Source organism: Cupressus sempervirens, chromosome 8 (assembly GCF_028749045.1).
Source record: "Cupressus sempervirens isolate cs-2001-9-10 chromosome 8, ASM2874904v1, whole genome shotgun sequence".
Lineage (NCBI taxonomy): Eukaryota > Viridiplantae > Streptophyta > Pinopsida > Cupressales > Cupressaceae > Cupressus > Cupressus sempervirens.
This window is the reverse complement of record NC_143125.1, coordinates 250573603-250599573: the sequence shown is the minus strand read 5'-3', so window position 1 is coordinate 250599573 and position 25971 is coordinate 250573603. Positions and strand designations below refer to the sequence as shown.

The following is a 25971-nucleotide window of genomic DNA, read 5'->3' as shown; positions in this document are numbered from 1 at the left end:
ATTACAAAAATGAAGTCTTTACCTTGTACCCAGAGTAATCTAGTAATAAAATCCATGGAAATACATTCCCAATTTATTTTTGGAATAGGTAAAGGCTATAATAATCTCACTATATATGTGTGTTCAGATTTATTCTGCTGATAGGTAGTGCTTTCTATGACATATTGCAACACATCTCCCTTGAGCCCTTTCCAGGTGAATCATTTATGGATTTGATAGTAAGTTTTAAAATATCCTAGATGTCTTGCCAAGGGAAAATTATGAACTTCCTGCATGATTCTCAATTTTAATTTAGACCCCAATACCAAAAAAAAAACTTCGTAGTGAATAATATCATTTAAAATCTTGTATCTATCATCTTGAGCATTCCCATCAACTAAAATCACAAGAAAATGCATTCTTAGAATATTCCACAAATAAACAAATATTTCCAATCAAATCTTACTCCTAATATAGTATATATTTTAGGTTTCATGGATAATGCATCAACAACCACATTGTTCTTTCTTTTAACATACTCAATCTCAAAATCATAAGCTTGGATCTTACTGATCCACTTCTACTTCCTATCAATCAAATATTTCTAGCCCAAGAAATATTTCAAACTATTATGGTTAGTTCTCACCACAAATCTACCACTCACCAAATATTGTCGAAATTTAGCCAATGCATGCATTATTGCCAACATCTCCTTACCATATATTGAATATAACCTTTCAACATTGTTGAGTTTCATTCTTTCTTAAGCTATATGATGTTTGTTTTGCATTAGTATTGTGATCATTCCTTCACCAGAAGAATCACATTCTAATACAAAAGGTTGATTAAAATTTGGAAGTGCAAGAACTGGGAAAGAGCTCATTACCTCCTTGAGTTTATCAAATATATGTTGTGCTCCCTTAGTTCATCTGAACACCCCCTTTTTGGTAACATCTATCAATGGTGCTCCAAGATTTGAAAAAACTTGAATGAAACTCCTATAATAACTGCATAAACCAAAGAAACCTCTTAAATCTAAAAGATTTTGCAGAGATGGCAAATCCAAAATGGTTTTGATCTTTTCGTGATGTACCTGCACAACTTTGGCATTGATCATGTGACCCAAATAAAAATTTTAGTCATACCAAGTTCAAATTTAGAGGCCTTTTCATCAAGTCATTGTGATTCCATTATACCCAAAATCTCATCAATATGTTTCAAGTGTTCCTCCTAAGTTTTTTTGTAAATTATATATCATCAAAGAAAACTAGTAGAAATTTACTCAACTTTGTTTATTAAAAATATGATTCATACAGGACTAAAATATTTCTAGAGAATTGGTCAACCCAAATGATAGTGAGTAAAAATTCATAATCACCATAATGACAGTGGAAAACAATTTTATGAATATCTTGTTCCCTTAACTTAATCGAATGATACCCTAACCTCAAATCAATTATGTAAAAATACATAGCACCATGTAATTCATCTAACAATTCATCAATTCAAGGAGTTGAATACCTATTTTAGTGGTATTTTTATTGAGGGCACAATAATCTAGATAGACATGCATAGAGTCTTATCTTTCTTTTTAACCAATACTACATATGAAGCAAATGGGATTGAACTGGGCCTGGCATGTCTCATATCCAACAACTCCTTAATAGCCTTTTTTATTTCATCTTTGGATTTCTTAGGATGTTAGTATGGATTAGTGATAATTGGCTTTTCCCCTTCTTCTAGTTCAATGGTATGTTCAAAACCTCTATGTGGAGGTACTCCTGGGGTATATCACTAAAAAAAAAACTATGTGAATCTAAAATTTGTTACAAATCAATTTGATAATGTTTAGATTCAAGGCTTGTTAACTTGGTGGAGATGAAATATTATGCTAACTAGGAAACATTAGCATGATGGAAAATAGCATCCATCCTGTTAGCAAAGACAATCATGGTTCCACCATTTGACATTCCCTTGAGAATTACCTTTTTCCCATAAACTTTGAAAGAAAACTCCATGAGCTTGAAACTCTATGAATATTTATTCAAAGTCTTCATCCATTGAATTCCAAAAATAACATTAGTATTAGCCAAATCAACCACATAAAAATAATCTATTACTATATAATTATCAAGAGCAATACTTAGTTGTGAAACCTAATGTGTGATTACTAAATTAGTGCTACATGTAACCTAAACATCAAATCCCTCATGTTCTAGTGTATGTAAACCATGTTTCTTAATTAGTGTAGTATCAATGAAATTGTGTAGATCCACTATATAACATGATAACTACCCATTGACCTTGTAACACTCCTCTTACTCTAAAAATATTATAATGTGGCATTCCTGTCATGAATGTTATTACAAATTTTCCTTGTTTATTTTCCTAAGCCTGTTCTATGGTCTTCTAGCTAGGTTCTAGGTTCAGATCTATATACTTTCCTCTTCTTAACTATTTGATACTACCTCAATATAATGTATTTTCCCTTTCCCCAAACATCTATGATGTGGTGCTAAATATTCTTTACAATTAAAGCATACTTTTTTCTCCTAAGTTCATCGCATTCCTCTTTATTCAACTTATTTTTTGTAGGTGTTTCATTCATGAAAGGCTTCCTATTTTTCCCTTAGAAGAATAATCTATTTATTTTTCCTTTTTAATAGAAGTCTATAGAGATGGAGGATTTAGAGATTTGACCCACCTTTTAAGTGCATCAAATAACCCATCAATGAATATAATAATTGTTTTCTCTCAATAATCTCAGTTACTAGAACTACTTACTTCTCAAATTTAGAAATGTATTTTTCTACTATCACTGTTTATTTATGATGAGTTAAATCCTTAAGATGGAGTTTAGGGTCTTTGGAATCAAACATGTCTATGAGTCTCTCGATGAAAGTAGCATATGTTCTAATATAGTTATGAATCAAGGTTGTTTTCCCATGGTACCACCATTCGTGTGCCACCCCTTCTAACTGCAAAGTGACATATTTGACTTCTTCATATTCCATCATAGGATTTAATTGAAAGTAAGTTTCAAGTATTTTTACCCAAGCTCTAGCAATCATTTTTCTTGATCCATCAAAATGAGGGATATAAATCTCACTAAATTTTCTCTCTAATTCATTGATCTAATCCCATTTTTCTTTAGGCCTATATTGCACCTTGACATCCAAGTATTCTCCAATAGTCATTGATGATCTAAATTCATCCCCTAACTATAACCAATCCTAGTATATTTCTTCTTGTAATTCTATAATAGAGGGTTCTCTTTCAAGTTGTGGATTCTTAGGGATTAAGGTAGGAAGGAAAGTACTTGAAGTTGTAGAACCCTTAGGTTGGTTATTTATTGAATGATCCTCTTGATGACCATTTCTCCCTGTATTATTTTGATTTTGATTAAGATTGTGAGATATAAATTGAGTCATCAAATTAATCATACGATTAACATTGTTCTACATATCTTGTTGGCTCCAAAGTAATATTTCTATAATATCTAGGGCTAGTATCATCTACTTCCCCCATGTTATTATTTTGTTCAAAAATTATTTCATCATCTAGTTTTGTATGACTATCTTAAATATCAACTTGTATGGATGAACTAGATTGCTGTACTAGAGTGTTAGTATGCATGTTTTGTCTAACTCAGGTATTAATAAAATTATAGTGGCCATGTTTCATATGTATGATGAATGTAATTTTCTCCATAGGTTGGCAGAAAGGGAGGCTTTGATACCAACATATAATCCTAAGGACTATGTTTGAAAATAAGTTGTGTGGTCAAATGTACAATCCTAGACAGCTATAGTTGACACAAAGAAAGAGCAAATGGTTTGATTTATATTTAGTTGAAATCCTTTAGATTACTTATTTTATTTCTAAAAAAAAATTATAGTTCTACAAGTAAATAACATAGCAATAAGATGCAATTGTGAAGATAATAGAAAACTATAGAATTTCCAATTACTTTAGCTGTCAGTAAGATTTCCTTGTCATCCAAACATGAATTTTAATGTTAATTCCTCTTTTGGTATGTTCAATTGTTGCTACAATAGAGGTCTTGTTGAGCTTTCATTATGCACGATGCTAGATGATAGGAATTCTTGCGAACTCCTCTCTTGAAAAGCTGATTTTGCAATCCAAGGTTCTGAGTTGATCTTGCGACCTACTAGAATCCATTTAGTTGAAGATAAATATGATTTTTCACAAGGAGGCCTTTTCTGGTTCATATTGATTTTTGATAAGATGAAGAATCTGCGCACTACTTCAAAATAACACACAAGAAAACTATGTTTTTGTATTTTTTAATGGTTTTTATGAATGTAATCTAACAATGCAACTAAAATTAATTCCTATTCTAACCAAGGGGTTAGAAAAATAAAATAACAAAACTTTAAAGCAAATAGCATGAAATTGAAATTCCTAACGGACATAAGCTATGGAAAATGACACGTTTGCAAATTAAGCTTTCAAAGAAATTGGTAGGTAACCAATGAAAGAAGGAGCAATGCTTCCTTGATTCCACTAATGCAATCATCGGTAAGAAACTTAGTTATAATATGATGTTTCACCCTTCATCAAATCAAAAGGCCATAAAAAGTGCACTCATGCGAGACAAAAAGTTATGCAGGCACAATTTGATGATTTCTTCTCAAGCTAGTTACATTAGCGGAATTCATCAAAACCATAAAAAACACCATAAGTAATGAATTTTACAACCATAAACAAAAAAATAAACCTTTGGCTCAATCATAATTCCATGAACATTCATTCATAAAAATATGACACATTTAGGCAAGAATTACTACACTCCAAATGTGACCAACAAAAGCATAATTTTATTACAAAATAATGGTAGCCTCAATTACATATTACAATGGAGTATTTATAAGAAATCGTTTACTCAATTTGTGTTGAGAGTGAGAGATATCTTAATGGAATAAAATTCTTTTAATTAATAAAACAAACTAACAATCTAACTGGTGCTAAGTAGGACCCCATCCATCTTTATTCATTGATTGGATGCATGAGCATTTACATGTTAGAAACAAAGAATTTATGAGAGAAGAAAGAATGAGCAAGATTTCAGTCGAAGTGGAAGTATTTGGAAGTGCCAAAATTGGAAGCTAATCCTTCACTAGGCATTTGTCAAAGTTAAACTGCCATCAAAACATGTTTCTGATGCATGGAAAGCTCTACTTTTAGAACTAACAGTTAACAGTTGATGCACCTTTAGAAAAGTGGACCTGTGGACCTGTGCACCTATGTAGTTGTGAAGCTACAGACCTGCAGAGGTGCGCACCTCAAAATGGTCCAAAATCTCAAAAGTTTACTAAGTGTCAAAAATGAAATTTTGGCATCTGGGTTTTGTTCCCCTTCATCCCAAAACTATGTCTAGCTATTTGCCCTTGAATTTCTCTATAATCTTAGTAATTTTAGATGCATCTAATAAATCTAGAGCCTCACATTTTTCTTTGACCTTTTTTCTATAATTGTCTACCTCAATTCAAGTGTCAACAAAATCCCCTAGTTTGGTATCTAATTCTAACAAGGCTTCTTCTATTTGGAAAGCTTTCTAGATATCTTCGTCATTAGCAACTTACTCAAAAATATTCTTAAAACTCTCTACTACTACCTCTATAGGAAACAACTTCTCTCGTTCCTCATCTTCAAAAATCCTTAAGCATGCATCGCTATAATGCTTCTCTACTTCCAAAATTTTCTCTCGAGCTTGGTCCTTGAGCCTATGGATCTTTGCATGTAATGTTTCCATTACTTTATTATTATCAGCAACCTTTTCTATCCAAACATCAATTAAATCTAATTCTGCCATTGTATATACATCTACAAAAATTTGGTACCTTTTCCCCTTTATTGCTTGCAAAATTTGTAAGTCCTTACTCCAAGCCCTTACCTCATCCATAATGCTAAAGTCCTAGTTCAAAATTGCCACCATTTTATTCACGTTCTCTTGTGTAGTGTGCAGTAACTTCAAGTTCCCCTAGATGATCAAAATACCTTTATCTTCAAAACTTTCCTGCCACTATTGATAGGCTTTCAAAAATGGATCTGAATGTATAGTTCCCCCTTCTTTGAGTATGGTGTTCAATGTATCCTTGAGGTTCTTAGGATCTAGAGGACCAACCACTTTGACTAAATATACCATCAGGATCTCATTTTTCCATCGAAGTGTTTGAAGTTTGACCTCTTCCTATTCCATGCTCCTGAAGACTTCCTTAATCCCCATGGTTACCATCAATCTGGTTGTATCTTGTGTGGGTCTCCCAAGAATGACCTCTTTAATTTGATAATCTTAAGGGCCAAGGTTTTCTGCATCTATATCTTTAGGAGGAACAACAACTTGTGCAAACAAATCCTAGTCCTCGGTATTATTGATGAATGCCAATGGTCTTGCCTCATGTAATGCAGACCCAGGTTTGTTCAAAATTTAAGCCAATTCAAAAATTTCTTCCTCATCAGCATAGAATTGAGGTTTGGTGCTCCTCATTAGTTCTTTTCAAAGCCATCTTGGGATGCGCTCAACTAAAGACCTGCCTCTCAAGGATGAAGGATTATGTTCTGCTACCTCCTTTCCCTTATCAATCCTCCTTGGAGTACTTTCCCTTTGTGATGGCTCTTCTTTTGTGGCTTCTATTTCCATAGACCCTATAGCTTGCACCTCAGTGTCTTGGGAAGGTAGTTGAGAATATTCAACCATTTTCCCCTCCTTCGAAACTTCATCAGTCACCATTTTCTATGGTTCCTCCTCTTTTGAAGGTTCCTTCTAAACATGTTCTTTTTCTAAACTCTAGGACAGAGGAGTGACCGAGTCTTTATCTACAACCATAACTTGTGGTGGAGATGGGGGAGTAAGATTGGGACCTTGTGAATCTAGTGGCATCTACATCCAGTCTTCTTTTTGGGGTTCACCTATAGGGGTATCGTTGATCTTATCTCTAACCAATTCTATCCCCATAGGCATAAAATCAAAATTTGACATTTTGAAAATGTCATCACCCTCTTCACTCTGCTCATCCACCCATTTTTGTACTTCATCTTTTGAAGAAGAGACTTCCAAGGGTCCCTTTCAGGTAGAAGGTGGTGTTATTGTGGAACTTCTCCTTTGTTGTTGTGCAGCTTTGGCTAGTTGGGTTCTTCCTTACAAAGGAACCTATTCCTCTTCATCTTCCAGTTCTTCCTCCTCTTCTCCCTTTGGAATAGTCTAGGGGAGAGATGGGCAAGACGCCATTCTTTTAGTCACCCTTTGCCTCTTCTTCATTCAGATCTTAATCCTTTTCTATTTCATGGAGGTAGAAGGGGATGTTGGCTCTGCTTGTAGAGGAGGGATAAAGACTTGTTGGGTTTCTTCCTCTTTCCTTTCCTCTCTAGAGGATGATAGTATCCAATTGGGCAGTCAAGTTGGTATACTATTTCTAGCTTGATGGGAGACTGGGTTGCAAAGGTAGGAATTGTAACTTTCTTTCCTCTATCTTTCTCTGGGTGGGCTTGCGCATGAAATATCATGGTATTAGGTATTGGATCAAGTTGAAAAGTTTTCTTGATCCAATCCTTTGTCATTCTAATTACATGCCTAGCTTGATGATTAATATCATCGCTCTCCTCCCTATCAACCTTGGCATTCATGATAGGTCTCTCTCTAATTTTGTCTGAGTTGAACAGGGGGTTCAATAGCTCCCCAGAATCTTGTTGCCTTATTTCCCTTGGACTGCTTATTTTGAGAGCCTTCTCTACAAAATAAAAAGTCATCCTACAATAGTTCCTAATATGAAAATCATAGTCATTTGTCATGTTCATCCAATATTCTTCAATGGTCTCCTCATGGTGGAATTCTCTACTAACCAGACTCTTAACTTTGCTAATATTATCAAAATAATGTCAAGGAGAGTTGTATTCCTCAAGGGAATAATCTTCCCACTCCCACTCAAAAGACAAAATATCTTGCTTCTATTTCACTTGGCATGGTCCTATGACTAGGGGCCTTGTCCAACATGGTCTCCATTGCTTTCTTACCCTATCACATGTAGACGCATTCTGTCATGCAATCTCCAATAACACTAGTTTAACACTTGGATATCTAGGGAGCTTCTTAGGGTTGACAAAGGCACTAGCTACCCGTAGATACATTAATGTCTTAAACTAGATGTAGTAGGCCTCGAGAGCTATTGTCTGTGCAATTGCCTCATCAAATAACCTCTTTGCATAGTCTCCCTCTATGAATCAGATGCTTGCAAAAATGATTGCATCATTCACGATCCTATATTCCTTTCTCTGAGCTAAGAGCTTCTTCCTCACTAGTTGAGGGTAAACAATATAAGACTAGTCATTGGGATCTTGCATTTTGCCTCTCTTGTACAATCCAAGATAATTTGTGGCCCTAGCCACTAGTAGATACACCATGTAGAAAGTCATATAGAACTTCTTCTTATCCTTGACCACCCTCAATTGTTCACACAAGTTCTCACTTAATGTGGTTACCTAGTCAAGTTGCATCTTTTCCATCTTCATTGTCTCAATGAAATTGACCATAAAAATGTTGAGGTGCCCAGCTGCTAGTAAACCCATGACCCTACTTAGAAGAATGATGGCATAGCCAATATCTTCCTTCATATATTCCCTTTCATATCTACTTTTCTTGTCACCCTACCTAGAGGAGTCTTCTCAATGAGCTAAGATGATTGGATGATATATGTTGCCTCTTTCAAGTGCTCTCTATACCACCTTTCTACTGCCTCATAAGAGAGTCTTATGAACTGATTTGCCCTTGGGAGATAAAAGACCCTTTCAATATTGTCAGGTCATAGGTCCAATACAACTTCCTTATCACACTCTTCACCTCTCTTTCTTTAGGAACAAAGTGTTGTGCCAGTGTCATGATTAACTCCACTAATTGTACTAAGGTTGGGTGTGAAGCTATGCTCACCAACCCTGATTGGATCAAAGCAGATACTAGAGCTGACCTCTCTATGCATTTGTTATAGATTTTGATGAACTCTCCCAAGTTGATATCTCCCAAATCAGTATCCTTAATTTCTGCATAGTCATCTTCGAATCTTGACTTTGACGAGACTCCTTAGAATTTGATAACCAAGGGCTTGGGTGCCATCTTCTCGCTAGATGAGGACAATTATATCTGCACGAAGAAGAGATGTCTATTAGCATAGAATTAAGAAAATCTAAAAATTAAAAGCATAAAAAGCACTTGATTCCCCTTTTTTGTTTATAAAAGAAAAATAAAATAAAAAATAAGATGTGGACTTGCACACTAGATTAGGTGCACAAATGCACACCAAATTTGGTAGGAGGATCCATTTTTGCAAGTTAACATTGTTTAAGTCTTTTTCTTTAGTTTCAAACATTTGATGAGTGGAGGTGCGCACAAGTGCACCTATTTGGGTGCGCAAGTGCACACCTTGCCTTAGGTTCTTTATTTTTTGGTTTAGGGTTTTGCATAATGGGGGTGTCACTAGTACATTTGAGACCATTTTTTGACCATTATTGTTCAAAATTTTGACCATTTTTTGACCAAACTTCGACCGGTCGGAAATTTTTTGGTCAAAATTTTGACCAAAACATTGGCCGAAAAACTTCCATAGCCATGGTGCAAGTTCTGCTAGGAATTGATCGAAATTTCAACCAATGAAGGTAGAAAATTTTGACCAATAAAGGTAGAAATTTTGACCAATGAAGGTAGAAAATTTTGACCAATAAAGGTAGAAATTTTGACCAATGAAGGTAGAAAATTTTAACCAATAAAGGTAGAAATTTTGACCAGTGAAGGTAGAAAATTTTGACCAATGAAGGTAGAAATTTTGACCAATGAAGGTCAAAATTTTTGACCAATGAAGGTAGAAATTTCGACCAATGAAGGTAGAAATTTTGACCAATGAAGGTAGAAATTTCTACCAATGCTTGGGTGTAAATTTTTTTTTCAGGCATTCTATAAAACAACTCACATCCCTACGTATGATATGACATTTGCATGCATCTTGCACTCTCTCATCCGGCTGATGATGGATTACGAAGAGTGATCTAAAACGATGATGCTAAAAAATACACACAATCAAATCCAAAACGAACTTGCATTACAAATGGATTGTGGAAATCTAATATTGTTAATTTTGCATGCATGTCTACCAGGACAGTCACAACTTAAACATACATATTTATATGTTTAAGTTGTGATTGTCTTGGTAAACATAGTTTAAGTTGTGATTGTCCTGGTAGACATATATGTTTAAGTTGTGATTGTCCTGGTAGACATGCATGCAAAATTAACAATATTAGATTTCCACAATCCATTTGTAATGCAAGTTCATTTTGGATTTGATTGTGTGTGTTTTTTAGCATCATCATTTCAGATCTCTCTCTGTGATCCATCATCAGTCAGATGAGAGAGTGCAAGATGCATGCAAAATGTCATATCATACACAGGGATGTGAACTATTTTATAGAATGCCTATAAAACATCGACAATAACTAATCAAACTATCATAAACACCAATAGTAACTAATATGTTTCTTCATTAATATGCCTAATACAATAAGCAAACTTGGCAACTATGCACAACAAGTTATATGCTAAAAGGAAATCATTTAGGAGATACAAAATTTGAAGAACCATATGTTAAGATTCTACAATTTGTATCACTTGCCTAAGCCTGATAGTAGAGAATAAGTTTATCATCCTCCCTATAGTATGTTTCGATGGCTTGCACATCCACAAAAGTTCTAGTGTCTCAAATTTATAGAATATGAATTGTTTGGAAGCGAATGGACATGATTGAAAATAAATCATCATATAAAAAGACTCCCATGTGAAACATGAATAGCAAAGGAAATGACTATGGGTGACAGGGAAGAGAATTCAATAATAGAGGCTCTTAACTTTAGTTATAGTCATGATATGGGTGATGAACAACTGCCTCCTAGATTCACATTCCATCCCACTGATGAAGAGCTCATAACACATTATCTCATTAGAAAGGTTTTTGATAGCAATTTCACAAGAAGGGCCATTGCTGAAGTGGACCTCAACAAGTGTGAGCCTTAGGGAGGGTTCAATTCCCTCCATTATTATTCACTATGTGTATAATACACACTAATACATTATAGTTTATGCTCTCAACATTTTCCTGATTAGAAGGCCCAGAGTTGGGACCCCAACACTTGTGATCCATTAAAAATATTGGATTTAGTTATTGTGCCAAAAAAGTAACTTTCAAGGGATATTCCAAATATACATATAGAATGACAACACTCCAAAAGTGTAGAATCATATCCTTTATAAATCCATTATACTTCTATTGTATAAGAAAAGTTATAGCTTGACATGTAAAACCTACTCATAATGACCTATACTGCCATTGGAGGGTCCCATATTTCTATCCCTTTAGAATACCTTAGGCTAGTAAATAGGAGTTCTTCTCAAGAATACCTGTTGTACCTATAGATTTATCTATATAATATATATATATATATCTAGTGGTAAGTAGATTAAATCTTGGATTTCTATATCACTAAATCAAAATGGTATCATAGAAGATGATGTCCAACAAGGATAACTATAGCATTCCAAGGTGATCTATAGAGGTTTGGTCATCAGACAGTAATAAGCCATCACAGTTGTAGATTGCATCAGCTTGACCAACTTCTTGCACTAATATCAGCATAAATGAAGAAAACCCAATCCGAGGAAGAAATGTTTGCTTCTAAGAAATCCAAGATTAACTAGCTGATTGTTATGTAGATTTTTTATAAAAAAAAAGCATATCGATGTTTTGAACATGCTAAGGGCAACAATGCCCAGGAAAAAGGGCTAGAATGATGACAAATTTGAAATTTGCCTATTCCAGAGAAAAAATGCATCTCCTCTTTCAATCTTAAAGTTTAGTTAGATAGCTCAAAAGTTAGGAATGATTAGTAGTGCAAGTGTAGAAAGCTACCCCATGTGGGAGTACATGTTCGAACTTAAATGAACCCTTATTAGTTGTAAGAGCCTATTGTTTTCTGAGAAATGCATGCTAAGCATTAGCAATAATCTAGTATATGTGCAAATACCTGCTTCCTTTCTTTGAACCAAAAGTCGCATCTTTGGATGACACGCCTGTTATTATGAAATAAATAGAAAAAACCATTTGTTAACAAGGTGGAAATAGACCAATTGGGCAACAAAAGACCTGAGTACATATTCACACAAACCTTCAGTTCTAGCCTTTGATCAATCATCAAGATTGATAGTTCTTCCTCGTATAAATTCTTTGCCACCAGGTACATCATCTGCCTTGAAAGATTCCACAAAATCTTCATACAAGCAAGATGCTTCTTCATCTGCTCTCTACACCACAAGAACAAATCATACAAGATAGCTTAACAAGGAGATTATATAATCAAGAAAAAAAAAATTGTTCATGACAAAATATCAAAGTCAATGATATGAACCTTTTTCTTAGCCTCCTCTTCTTCTCCATGCTTTTGAAATGGGGTCTTCTTCTGAATTACAAAGAATGAAGTCATCTTCTCATCAAGCGGTATCTGTTAAAAACATCGCTATTTAAGAACAAGTAGATTTCCACAATCTAGGAGATATTTGCAACTTGTCGGTTGTGTAAGTATTTTTTGCATCAACCTTTTAGATAGCAATGATTGAAGTCTCTTCACCTCATTTTTGAGCTCCAAATCTGGCAAAAAAAACATAATGGAAGGTTTTGTCACATAAGTAAATCTCTGTCTTACGTACAACAATTAGATGCATCTGCAATATATCATAATACCAAGACTAAGCTTAACAGTTACAAAAACAAATCACACTGATAGAAAGCTCATGACCTCTGCTTCCAGAATTCCTCCTCCTTTGAATAATGTTAAGTAAATGAGCAAGGAGACTATCCTGCTGGTCTTTGATCTAATCATTATAACCATTGGATTGGATGGAGTTTTGAACATTTTTTAGCACCTTCAGAAGAGAATCCTTATTCCCAAAAAAATGTGATCAAAAGATGATTTATTTCATTTCTTCATGTCGGGTTTCACAAAGCTAAGTTTCTTGACTTATCTATACATTGTAGTATCATCAATATTGATGCTTCGGCTACCTTTAACCTATTTTTGTGATCAGGGAGCTTTAGCTACATCTTTTCAAAGTGGAAAGGGATGACCTTCCCAAGATCTTCAACTAGAAAACAATGGGGAAGTGGTCAGAGTCAATGAGAGAGATAAAAGAGAGCACACATTAGACATTAACCATTTAGGAGAAACAAAGCATGATCCAATCTAACTTAGATATGATCAGTTTCAACCCTTCTATTTGATAATGTCTAAGAGCCACTCTAAATGTCCAAATCCAAAAGAGCATGATCTTGAATGAAATCCATTAAATCAAAATGGCTATCAATTGGATCTATGAACCTCTCATATGTCCCATATCTTCCAATGGAGTATTCAACTCTACAATAACCATCCAACACACATCAGGTTCAGAAGATCTTATACAGATGTTATACAACCCATCCCCAAGTTCAATCTTTGCCTATTATTTAATAATTACGACACAACAAAAATTAGATATACTAGTTTCTTATGGAAGTTTTATGCTTGAAGTCTATATGATTCTTTCATAATTTAATACACAGACAGACTTCATTTGGGTGGGTCCAAACCTTGATCTTTTGGTGTTCTTCATTCTTTGGATCAAAAGAGTTAGTCATACACCACTCATATGCTACAAATAGTTGACCAGGCTTAAACACTCTTCTTATCTCTTTATAGAAGTTAACCTTACTCACCGGTTACATAAAGTTTGTGAGTATTGAGAATAAGGCATACAAGTGTAGAATATTATAACAACTAAATGAGACACTTATGTCAGCTTCTTAGTCAATTACAAAAAAACATTTCATGATGAAGCATAAATTGTAGAAATGCAAATTTGTGTATCTTAATCAATGGATAAATTTTGCATACTTACCAAATCTGGGGCATGACAAGTAGCCTTAATTGCATAGATTGCATCAAAAGAATCATTTGCAAAAGGCATCTTCATGAAATCTCCCTACAAATCATATATCACAAATCAATTTTCAAAGAAATATACTTTCATGACAAATGTTTAGAGAAAGCAGTTAATTGGTAATGAGCAATCTTCAAGCACTTCGATGTTGATGTGTGTATATATCATTTTTTCACCAACGAGAATTAAGTTGACTTGAACCTCTAATCTTTGATGAAACTAATACATTAATAGTCTCTAATTCAAATTCAATTGTTGAATGACACTGAGAACTTTGTGCACATTTTATAGAAAAACTTGAAGGGTACAAAGGCTTGTGCAACAAATAGAGGTCTGCGCAGAAAATTGAACAATGATAAAAAACCATTCACCCTATGTAATAGTGTTAACAAATTGTACAGATCATGCAGAAGCTTTATCAGTAACACACAAACTGAATTGTTTGCCTAAGCTAACACAAGGCACACAAAAAATTCTAATTGAAAGCAGAATAGAAGGGCAATAGATAAAAGCCTTCAATTTGTTTGATGTGTATCTATTGAAAAATGTTCTAGAAATTTGCTAAAAGATAGATCAAGCCATATGCAAAGGAGAAGCCTTGCCTTGATCCATTTCTTCACAAGAAGTTCACTTATTGAAGTAGATTAAAAATTAAAGAAGTAAGAAACTTTGAGTGCAAAATCAAGAGAAATTCAGAGAAATGGTCCAAGCAATCTAAGAATATGCTTTGTTGAGAATGATGGACTCTCCAACACAAGGAATGAAGTTGAAAATAAAACCACATGCAAAGAGGGTCAACTTGGTCCCAAAAATAGGAAGAAAACCAGAAAATGATAGTATAATTCACTCAAACTAAAACAAGAGACAACCAAAGTTCTAGTCAAGAAGCTATCTAGGGTGCAGAAATGTGTGAGAAACTATAGGACCAAATAAAATTAATTCCAATTTCTAACTTTGACCTTATAGTTTTGTGTGCTTGTTTCTAATATTATTATTATAATTACTAGTCTGGAGTGAGATTCAACATTGTTTGTCTTGTTACTTGTATAAAACTACTGATAGTATGCAAGATGGTTGATGAGCAACTATCCAAATAAGTATGATTATGACCATTTCCATGGCAAACACCAAAACATGTTGCTGTGAGGGAAAATCTTAGAAGGATACACGATACTGATATTAATAAAAAATAAATTTTCAATCATATTCTAATTTACATGGTAGAATTCTCATACTATTTTCCACAAGAGACTTACCAATTTCTCTTTAAATTAGAGGCATCCTGTCTCACAGGCTCCAGGGTTGCAAACCCCATATTTGTAACCTATTTTAGTCTTCTGACAGACACTTAGCTAGTGTCTACCAGGTTTCTATGAATCAATTTATCAAGTTGTGGCTATTACATCTTGTTCTTAGAAAAAGACTTTATTCAAACACTTGATGGAGCACAAGCAATATCTTGAAGGACTGTAAGAGCTGACAAAAACTTGTGTTCAAAAGCATAATTTAGTGCACAGTCAAAATGGAGACAGCAGGCTGTTGAACACAAAATTATAGTAAGCATGTAAAAGGCAAATCAAAGTGAAATCAAAGGTCTTATACATCCTAGTGCATCTCAAAATAAAAATAGATAAGTAGAAATATCACTATAGAAAAATCAATGTAAAATAGTACAAAAAAATGATGGGCTAAAGACAACCTAGAGTTAGCTGATTATAAATATCTACTTCATGTTTTTTATATGTAGAATATTTAAAAAAAATTGTATATACTCAAGATAACTAGGTGTGATAAAGGACATACCCTATGGCTTGGACATCAAGCATCTGCCCACGACGTTTTCCTAGGAGCTCCACAATAGCACCCACATATGTTTTTGGTACTTCAACAATAGCAATTTGCATTTAATTATTTCTAAGATATGAGAAGTAATGTTTGATATTGCAAATGCATATAGTATATATTGCCATCATATTTTCATCTTTTTACTCTTTATAGGATTCCACAATCATCAATAGAAATCTAGGATGATGAGGATATTATTGTACCTCATAGGGCTCAAACAATTTATCATTAAGTTTTTTGTTTATAACTTTAGGTGGGCCTACCATAAACTCAAATCCTTCCCTCCACCTACAAGATCAAAATGTCAAAATAATTGTCAAAGGTTCCTTTTGATTGTAAGATGTTTAAGATGAATAGTTGCATAGTGATAAGAAACTAGCTCCATAATTATAAATGTGTTGCAGCTTGTAAAACATATTATTGTAATTAACCATATCCAGTTTGGAGAAAATAAAAATCCATATACACCTACATGTTCTCAATTAGCATTGTTATATTCAATGTAACCCTCCCACTAACAATGAATGTATTGGCTGTTTTCCCATCTTCAACTTTCATTGCCAAATTCCTCTCAAGTTCACGATAAAGATGCTCCCTAATTTTTTTGTTTGTCATATGTTTCCACTGAAAAATTATTCAAAGGAAAAATGAATTAGCTTGATCAATAGAAGTGTCTGTGATAAGTACATAAACACTATTTGACTTAATCAAGGAGCAAACCTCATGCCCAACAAATGGCAAAGTGTTGATTGAAAATGCCATTTTCACAATAGGTTGTTCAATTTTAATTCCAGGCAAAGTTGAGCCATTAACTTTATCTGCCAAAGTTTCACCAATCTGTGTTGAACATAGTACATAACCAAAAACTATGCATTTCAATATTACCTTGAAAATTACTCAAAAGAAATGCTTCGTGATGGACAAGATTAGGAATGAAAATTAGGGATATTTAATGGATGAATAGAGGAACATATATACGTACAAGGACATCATTTATACCACAGATAGCACAGATATCTCCATCTTTGACCATTTCAGCTAGAACTTTTGTAAAATTCTCATACACAAACAGTTCACTGACTTTACCCAACCTAAATTTTTCATCTGATGAATACACTTGTAGAAGTTTCAATTAAGAAGAGCTGCAATTAAATTTATAACTTAAATACCTGATTAAAATCTCTTAAAAATTAGATGAATAGAGCAAATAATGTTAGACTAGTAGGAAAATAGCATTAGAAAGGTAAAATAAATGTAAATAGTAAGAAAAGAAATATTATCTCAACAAATATCTTCAACTTCACATATACTTTGACATTTGTGAAAAGATTTCTAAAATATTCATAATACAACTAGTGATGTTACCACCATCCAATTTTTCTTAGCATAACATATATGGCCCTAATTTGTCCATTTGACCCTTTCATAGCATTCAAGTAACATTTCTATTGAATGAAAATAGCTACATCAATTTACAAAATAATTTTGATATGAAATAGGAATATAAAATCCTTTCTTTCTTTTGAGCTTCACTTGGAAGTTGGAAATGAATTACTAAATGTCATAATTTGGTAACAAGAAAAGATGCTTTGTAAGCATCCTTTAAAATTAAGAGTTGAAGAGATTGTTGAAAGATGCAATTCTAAGAAACAAATGATTGAACACGAAATCAATTAAAACAACCTTAACAAAAAAGTACAGCATAATGCATTACTCATACAGAATTGACCCTAGAAGCCAAAGTGTAGCAGTGGAAAATATGTTTTAAGAAAAGTTTCTATGGAATAGATTATAAATTATATTGTTCACCTTTTGCAATAAAAAGGCTAAAAAAGAGGTGCCAGTAGGTAGCCTAGTCTGTAGATTTACAATTACTCTAGTATTGGGATTTCTTATATTCAATTTGGGATAGTTTTTCTTGTTCATTACAAGGATTCTCTATTTTTACTTGCATAATATTGACCATAAAATTTGCCAAGAGTCTATAGGAAATGTCATGCAAATAAATTTTCTGACATTATCTTCAACCAATCATATACAACGCCACTATGCCACATCTGAACACCACATTTGTTGGAATATATCTAATATAAGGGTTAGCTATGGCATCAAATTTATCATATCTTTCTGTATATCTAAAATATCCTTTACCTTTATCTCCATACCTTTGTGAAAAGTACCAGAGTTTACCCTCCCAATAACTATTCATCCTTTGTGTTCATCAAAATCCAAATTTTTTGCCTACAACATTCAAAAAAATTTGTTGATAGGTTATAAATTTGTTAATTCATTCATAAGAAATAACCTTTTCAACCATTGTAAAGCACTATGAGGACTTGGTATTAATTACTAGATCCAAACAAAACCAAGGTAGAAGCTGCATTGATATGATATCAGATCAATCCATTTTTAGTAAAAAAAATAGAAACAACCATTACAACTATTTGACTTAGTAAATAAGTAACTGTTCTATTCAAATTATAATATTCCTAAATAGTAGTTGGCATACTCTACGTAGAAACACTATCCTCTACTCGAACAACTTGATGTATGTGGCCAAGTGTTTTTTGTAGGCAGTCTCTCTTAATTTTTTATCAATCTGTTAACTCTCTAGATTGCTTTTCTAACTCATTGTGATCACTTGCTTTATCTACTACAATGAACTAATGAATTTTCTTGGTGTGTCCTTAGAATTACAAACTGCAAGATTCCTATTAAATTCCTTTATGGATAAGCTGCAGATTGGAAGGAAAAAACACATTGGGGAAGGATATCATTCAATGTGAATCTGTCAGTGCTTCCATTGAAGAAGAATTTTCTACTTGTTTAAGTAACAAAAAAGGAAATCACTTGTTAGAATATAATTTTGGTCATCCATCCATCTTTAGATATTTTTCTATGCATAGATTAATTTTGTATCTCAGAAATGCTAAATATTTCTGAGTTGTTTTTGGATGTACAAAAATCAAGTCTGAAATTTCTTTGCAAAGTTCTTCTAAACATTTTGTTAGCACCATTTGTTAAATCAATCTAGACATAAAGCTAAATGGAAATGCCAATAGCATAAGCTTGCCAAGAAAGAATGAAGAATAGAAAGAAGCCCTGCATTGAAGACTATCAAGAAAGGAAAAAATGTTGGGAACGTGATAGAGTCCCACTTAGTTCAACTTGAATGCATTGATGAGTCAAAAAGACTTCGCAAGGATTAGCAGCATTTCCTATCAAAGTTTCAGTGCCTCTCTGAAGAACTCTGTCATTAATCATTTTTGACCCATTAGATTTCTCATACATGTATTCGAAAAAAAGAATAGTGGGAAGATCCTCAGAGTGCTAGTCCTAACCTTTTGAATACACTAGAACTACACTTCCCATAGCAATATCTAAATCAGCAAAAACCATCTTATATAGGGGTTCTCCAGATGATGTTTTACCAATAGATTGGCCTACCCATTTTATATCTTTGCTACTCAATCTACCTCTCCTTGTTCTAATGATAGGGGAGAGTTCAATTTTGTCCACCACAATCAAATCAATCTCTTCCTTATCCTCACTATCTTCCTGAGCCTGTTCTTCCTCATCTTTCTCACCATTCTCACCATTTTCCTTCTTTATTTCATCATACGTAGAAATTGAGTAGTACTCACTCTAGATGTGATTTATCATCTTTGTAGTAGTTGCACACATTTCTTATTTGTTGATAGATTCAGGCCATGCATTAGCCCTAGTATTCAAATTCTTTTCTTTGACTATAACTCCCTTTTTTGTGAAAGATAGTTTTGTATCATGTCTTTGTTCCATATTAATAGAAAGGCCTGTGACAAAGGCACTCCTTTGTATGCATTCATCTGGATACTCTGCAAACTACTACAAAATGATTTGACCATGAACAACAACATACCTTTCTACAACATCCAAATTGGGTGAGATAAAAAATGGCTCAGTTTTATCTAGGCTTGCTAGCTTCCTAATCACATCTAAGAAAGAAAGTTTTGAAGCACGATTTTTCTCCTTTAGCAATACAATTATTTTGATTGCAAGCCTGGCAATTTTTAGAATGGGTTTACACCATGGGAAATATTTCTTAGAAGGCTTCCCAAGCCTATACCAAGCACCATCAGTGTGTATTGATATGAAGAGCATATTTGCTCAAAATTCTATCATCCATTCCTTGATAGCACTTAAATATACATGAATCTCATGTAGCTCTTTATCTTGACAATTTTTACGCCCTCTAGAGTCAACATCCAAACAATAGCTACTACCATCATCTTTTGTCATGACACCTGAGCCAAATACTGTAGCATCTATCTTAGTACCACCAAGCATTGGAAGAAGTTCCAGGGGAACAAGCCTGGAATTGGAATTGTATAAAGACCAATCATGCAACATCCTATGGGGTAGATCTTTAGGATCTAATATACATGAATCATCATAAAAAAGATATTCATCCATTTCATCTTTAGTGGCCTTATAATATGCAAGCAATGGATAATCATTTGTAGTTTCATCTTCATTGATTTTTATGTAGAACTTCTTCTTGCCTTGAGACTTTTGACTTGGTCTTGCAGCCATCCAATCATTCTCCTCTTGCATCAATCTTGCAAGCTTCTCATCCTCGTCATAGACAGATGAAGCACCAGCAATAGTACTAGCGGAGCTCTCTTTAATTTGTATACCAACAAGCCTGATATGTTTTGATTGAAGACACTCCTACTCTAGAGCTACAAGAGCAGGTAAACAAGTAAAAATCTGATCACGTTCTTTAGAATTGTTGTCCAAACTAGTTAGCTATTTTACAATTAAATCTCCTTGAGAAATTATGAAATCTCTCCCACAAAAGCTTCCCTAAAAACTCTTATTAGAAGACATAGATAACGCAACATGCACCACCAATTCATCTAATCCTAGTTTAGGATTACCTCCATCAGGCTTGGAAAGAGCCTTGTATACCTCAACACAAAGCATTGCTTTTCATTTAGAATAGTGAAGAACTTCTTATAAGAGCCAGCAGGCTTTACACACACATACTGTGCTACCTCAGTTTGAAGCCATATAGCAAGAAACCCATTTTCATATCCTATTATGGACCATGTTTCCAAAACCCAAAACCCCTCACAATGAACCTATTTTGATTTATCCAATAAACCTTCCTTTGGAAAAATTAATCTAGAAATATAAAGATCCATAGCATACACCATTTCTATTGGCTAAGAGGCACCCTGAGAATCATGGATTATAAAATATATCAAGCATCATTGTGGAGGCATTTATTCCTAATGTTGTTCATTCACTATTAAACTAATGGCAAGCTCCTCCTCTTCCATGGTTGTTTCCTCCTTGGCTTCAATGACTGAATCTTTCACATTTAGATGAAGTGTCTTTTCCTTGTAATTCATCATAGTGACTGCTTGTTTGGGGTGTTTTCTAGCTAGTTTAGGTTCACCCTCATCTTGAACCTCAACCACATCAGCTTGGTTTTTACCAAATTTCTTTTTGGGTCTCTTTCAGCCCATATCCTCTGTATTGTCATAATCCCTGCCTGATGCCAAGTATTTCACATAGTCCTTCTAGCTGTAAAATTTCTCCCCTGCTCTCACATGAAGGGTGTATGTATTAAGGGAAAAATGTATGAACACATCATTTAGGCAAATCTAGTACTCAAGTTAAATAATGAAATGTGTCATATATTATTCAAAACTTGCTAAAGAATACATTATCTAAAAATAGCAGACCCAAGATTCCTCTCCCACCCAGAGAGATGTTATTGTGTATGTGTTCAAGTATCTCATTGGGCCAACTTATGTTACTTTTCTAAGGCCCCTATGAGTGCTTCTTTCCATTGAAAAAGAAGAAAATTCAAGAACCTAGCTCCTTTTCGATCAACCATCTGCTTGCAAACAAAGAGTTTTTCACTACTAGAAGTAGAACTTAGTCACACCAAAAAACCAAGGTCTGATTAATTTGACTCCATGGTTTCTCCAAGAAGCCATGGCCTTCTCACAGGGAACTCCTCATAGTAGCAAAGATTAGAACTTCAGATATGCTTTCCCCAAAGAGAATCCTCAGATATGCAAAGAAGAGTTACTCTTTGACAAAGATAACATTCTCAGTCAAAAAAACAAAGCAAAAAAATCTTGATGCTCAAAGAACCAACCCTTATATGCAACACACAGAAACCTTCCACAAATAGAAAAATGTAAGGGTTTGATTCCAAGAGAACTAGAAATCATCAATACCAGTGCAAATTTAAATGATGTGAAAAGAATATACATCACAGCCTTTTGAAAAAAGCTAGAGAATAATCAACCTTTTCAAAGTGAGCCATTGTTATACACACCAAAAATGGAACTATGTAGATATGCACCAATATTACAAGGAATGCCTTACATTGAAATCACTTTTGTCCTGTGATGAAACTAATCCAAACCACGCATTGCAGTCTACTGAGATATCTATTTCCAAAGGGACACATTTGCACAATCAACAAGGCTAGATTTTTAATTAGTTCAATGTTTGGTTTGATATGAAATTTCAAAGTCTGAAAGGAATTACTCTGGTAAGAAGCAGAATTCTGATTTGCTTGAGAACATCCACAATTAGAATCAGAACTACAAGGTTCTAGTGATGAATCTTTTGGTCCATCCAAGATATATGGTGAAAAACTTGTATTTTTGTTCAATGTATGGCGAATAAGGGCTAACCAGTTTGTAGCGGGACCATTGTCTTCTACACCAAATATGTTCCCAACATTCAATGGCACAATTTCTTGAAATTTGTAAAGAAAGAAAGAAAACCAGATGTTTAATGTTTACAACTATGAACACTTCAAAGAAATATAATAACATGTTTATGCCCCTTATTTGTGAGAATTCATCTGGTAGATTAATTACCACTCTGATCATCGATGAAAATGCTGATTTGAATGTTTATGTACACTTATTAAGTTTCAATGTAAAGTCCTTATTCATGCCAAAATTTAAATTAAAATTGATTAGGATAGAAGGATTTTAATGAGTTCCAGAATAAGGAAAAAGGCACTGGTATAGGGAGAGCCATCTTGCACCTTCTGAGACATGTTTTGAAGACAAACACATCTTCTGTATGAGATATGTCTCCATTAATTTTCAAAAATTGAAGAATTTTGCTATACAAGTTAAAATAAAAAAAAGAGAAAATAAATAAAACAAGAATATATAATGTTTCAAGCTGATAATTTGAATGATACAAAAATCCATGTAAAATTATAGCGATCAGGTATATAGCTTTTAAGAGGGACATAAACAATTGTACGACTAATCCTTTTTTAGAGAGAACCTTCACTATTAGCATTCTTGTATGACTAATATACTATTCTTATTTTCAAAGTTCTATATTATGGAATTTTCAAAAATTGTTAATTTTTTTAAAAAAATACCTCCAAGTCTATGGAAAAGAAATTTAAAAACAAATAAACCCTCCAAACAATATTTTTCTTCAAATAGCTTCCATCTTTGAGATTTGAATATTGATTATTAGATAGGTTCAAGAGATACTAACCAGTGTCAGATGCCAAATAGATGATCGCCATAGAAACATCCCATTTTTCTCCTTCTTTATAAAGAGGTTGGTTTTTTCGAAGATCACCTAGGAATTCCTTGGGTGAAAGTATGTCCATTTTAGGAATACCTTCAATAGGACCAGACACAATATGATTTACAGGTATTCCATAATCTATCCCCCACTCTAAAGCCATAAATGTTGTAAGACTATCAACAACTGCATGTAAACAAAACAAAAATTTGCTAGATAACTTGTTTAAATTATTATGTAAGTAAAATGACTCTCATGTTTATGATGAAACATTTAAATTTATTAAATAGTTAATTCAAATCTTAATCCAAGAAGAATATAATGATTGAAAATGAACCTTTGCGGTAGCCCGGACATGAATTTGATACCAGAAAGCTGAGGTACTGTATTGTAGCACTTAAGTTTAAAATAACACTAGCCTTTAAAGGAGGCTTTCCAATTCCACTTTCCCTCAAATACTTCAATGTTGCTTGACTCATTGTAAATGTGCCAACAACATCAATATCCAGTACTGCAACCACATGTAATTTATCTAACTTCATGCCACAGTTAGGGGGAAAAGCTAAAACATCTGAAAAGAGTTGACAAAAAAATAGCATTTTCTCCATCGACATATGTCATAATGAACTAAAAAGTATGAGTCATCTACACCCTTCAAAAATGAGTCCTTAAGAAATTATGCTTCAACAGAGAGATCAATTCAAACATCCAAGTGACTTGGCACTATTCTGCAGAACATCAATGCCAAAGCAACTTCAATAAATCACTCAACCTCGTTAGGAAACTAGTTTGAATTTCTTTCCCCATAATTTTCCACAACATAGCTTATCAAAAATATGCATGCTTAGACAATCGCAAATACTCAAGTTGTAGTCTCCCTATGTGTGCTCCCATGAAGCACTCAGTCATTTCTCATCCATAAGTTTCAATACCCTCATTAGATCATCCACATTCGAGATAATAATTGTGAAAGATTATAATGCACAATAATTAATAAATATTGTATAGATTATGAAAAAACTTAATAAATTTCTTGTGCTACTCTTTGTTTGAAGGAATTACATCTGGGGTTTATAGCCACTTTATAAGTTATCATCATACAAAGGACTTAAATTGGATCCTCCATGGCATGGATCACAAGGCACATTCCAATTAACCAAGAAGATTATGCCTACGATATTGTGATGTCCCATGAGAAAGAAGACAATGGAAACTGCAGTCAGAACAAGTAAATAGAAATCACCCTCAAAAAGAAATCATTGAGTTCCAAATGAAGGTTAAAGATCAATACAATTTAGCATTACCAAATGAACTTCAAGGATAAAATCTCAATAGAAAATAGTCAAACTAGACCTTGTGTATAGCAAGAAAAGAAAATTATATTAATGTCAAGAAAAGAAAATTATATTAATGTCCACAAGGGACTAGAGATAGAAAAAGTTTTAAAAAAGTTGTAGGAAGATGAAAATAAAGCACCATGCCCCTAACACATAGAAGTTAAGGATGAATAGAGCCCCTATGTGCATTTGAAATTGAGGAATGATACTGGCTAGAATAAACAAAGCTACCATGCCTAAGAGATTAGGTTGAGGAATGTGGTCGTAATGTGAAGCTACCCTTTGGTCTTGAGCTTAGCTCATAAGTAGTAGATTCATATCATTTGAATGAGACCAGTAATGCCAATGAGATTAGGCTGAGGAATCTGAGTAGTAATTTGAAGCTACTCTTTGATCTAGGGACCCATGTCATCAGAATGGGGTCAAATAATGCTTGGCTAAGGAATCTCGGTCCTAATGTTTTGCAACTACAAGTGGCACCTAGCTTATAAAAAAGAAGTTTCTAACAATTACTTCAGTTATATTTTGATGAAAATTAGATGATTTAACTAACAAGAAAAATTGACTAGAATGAAGTTTCAATTTTTTGAGGAATAAAGGTGCCAAATTCATGATCATATAATAGCACCATAAGCATCAATCAAAATTTGAACTTAGAGAACGTCCCAAGAACATGAGAAGGACATCTCAAAAGGTGGCTAACTGAAAGGCTTCAAAACAAGGCAAGGAATGCTAACACGGCTAAGAAAGCAAATGAACCAACCAATATTTATAGTATAAATGAAGAAAGCCTTCAATCTGCACAAATTCAAACAAATTATCACATCCAATCCTAAAGTTGAAGAACTGGAATACTACTTCCAAATGATACCTACAAATTCAACCTTTGAGAAGAAAAGAAGAAAAAAATGCACTAGAAAATATAATCCATGTTGAAAATGTGCAATGAAAGAAATGAACACTTTCAAAACACGTCCACAAATTTAGAGGCATCAAACACCAACTTTAGGATGCAACCTCAAAATTCAAAACAATAAAACATAAAATTCAATCCCTTAAAAATTAGACACCACATAAAAGTTTGAGTGGGATTTGAAGATGGATGTTGGTGTAGAGGATATGATCAACGCTTATAAAGAAATAAAAGATCTATTAGAATTTTTGGACTTCCCTGAGAACATAGCCATTCAATTGATGGATATGTTTGGTTCA

The 25971-nt window shown here is 33.7% G+C and overlaps 1 pseudogene; it reads right to left on the bottom strand.

The window, feature by feature from the left end:
• Positions 1-12220: 12220 nt before the first annotated feature.
• LOC149542420 (DNA (cytosine-5)-methyltransferase 1B-like) lies at positions 12221-24030 on the bottom strand (annotated as a pseudogene).
• Between the last annotated feature and the right edge of the window lie 1941 nt (positions 24031-25971).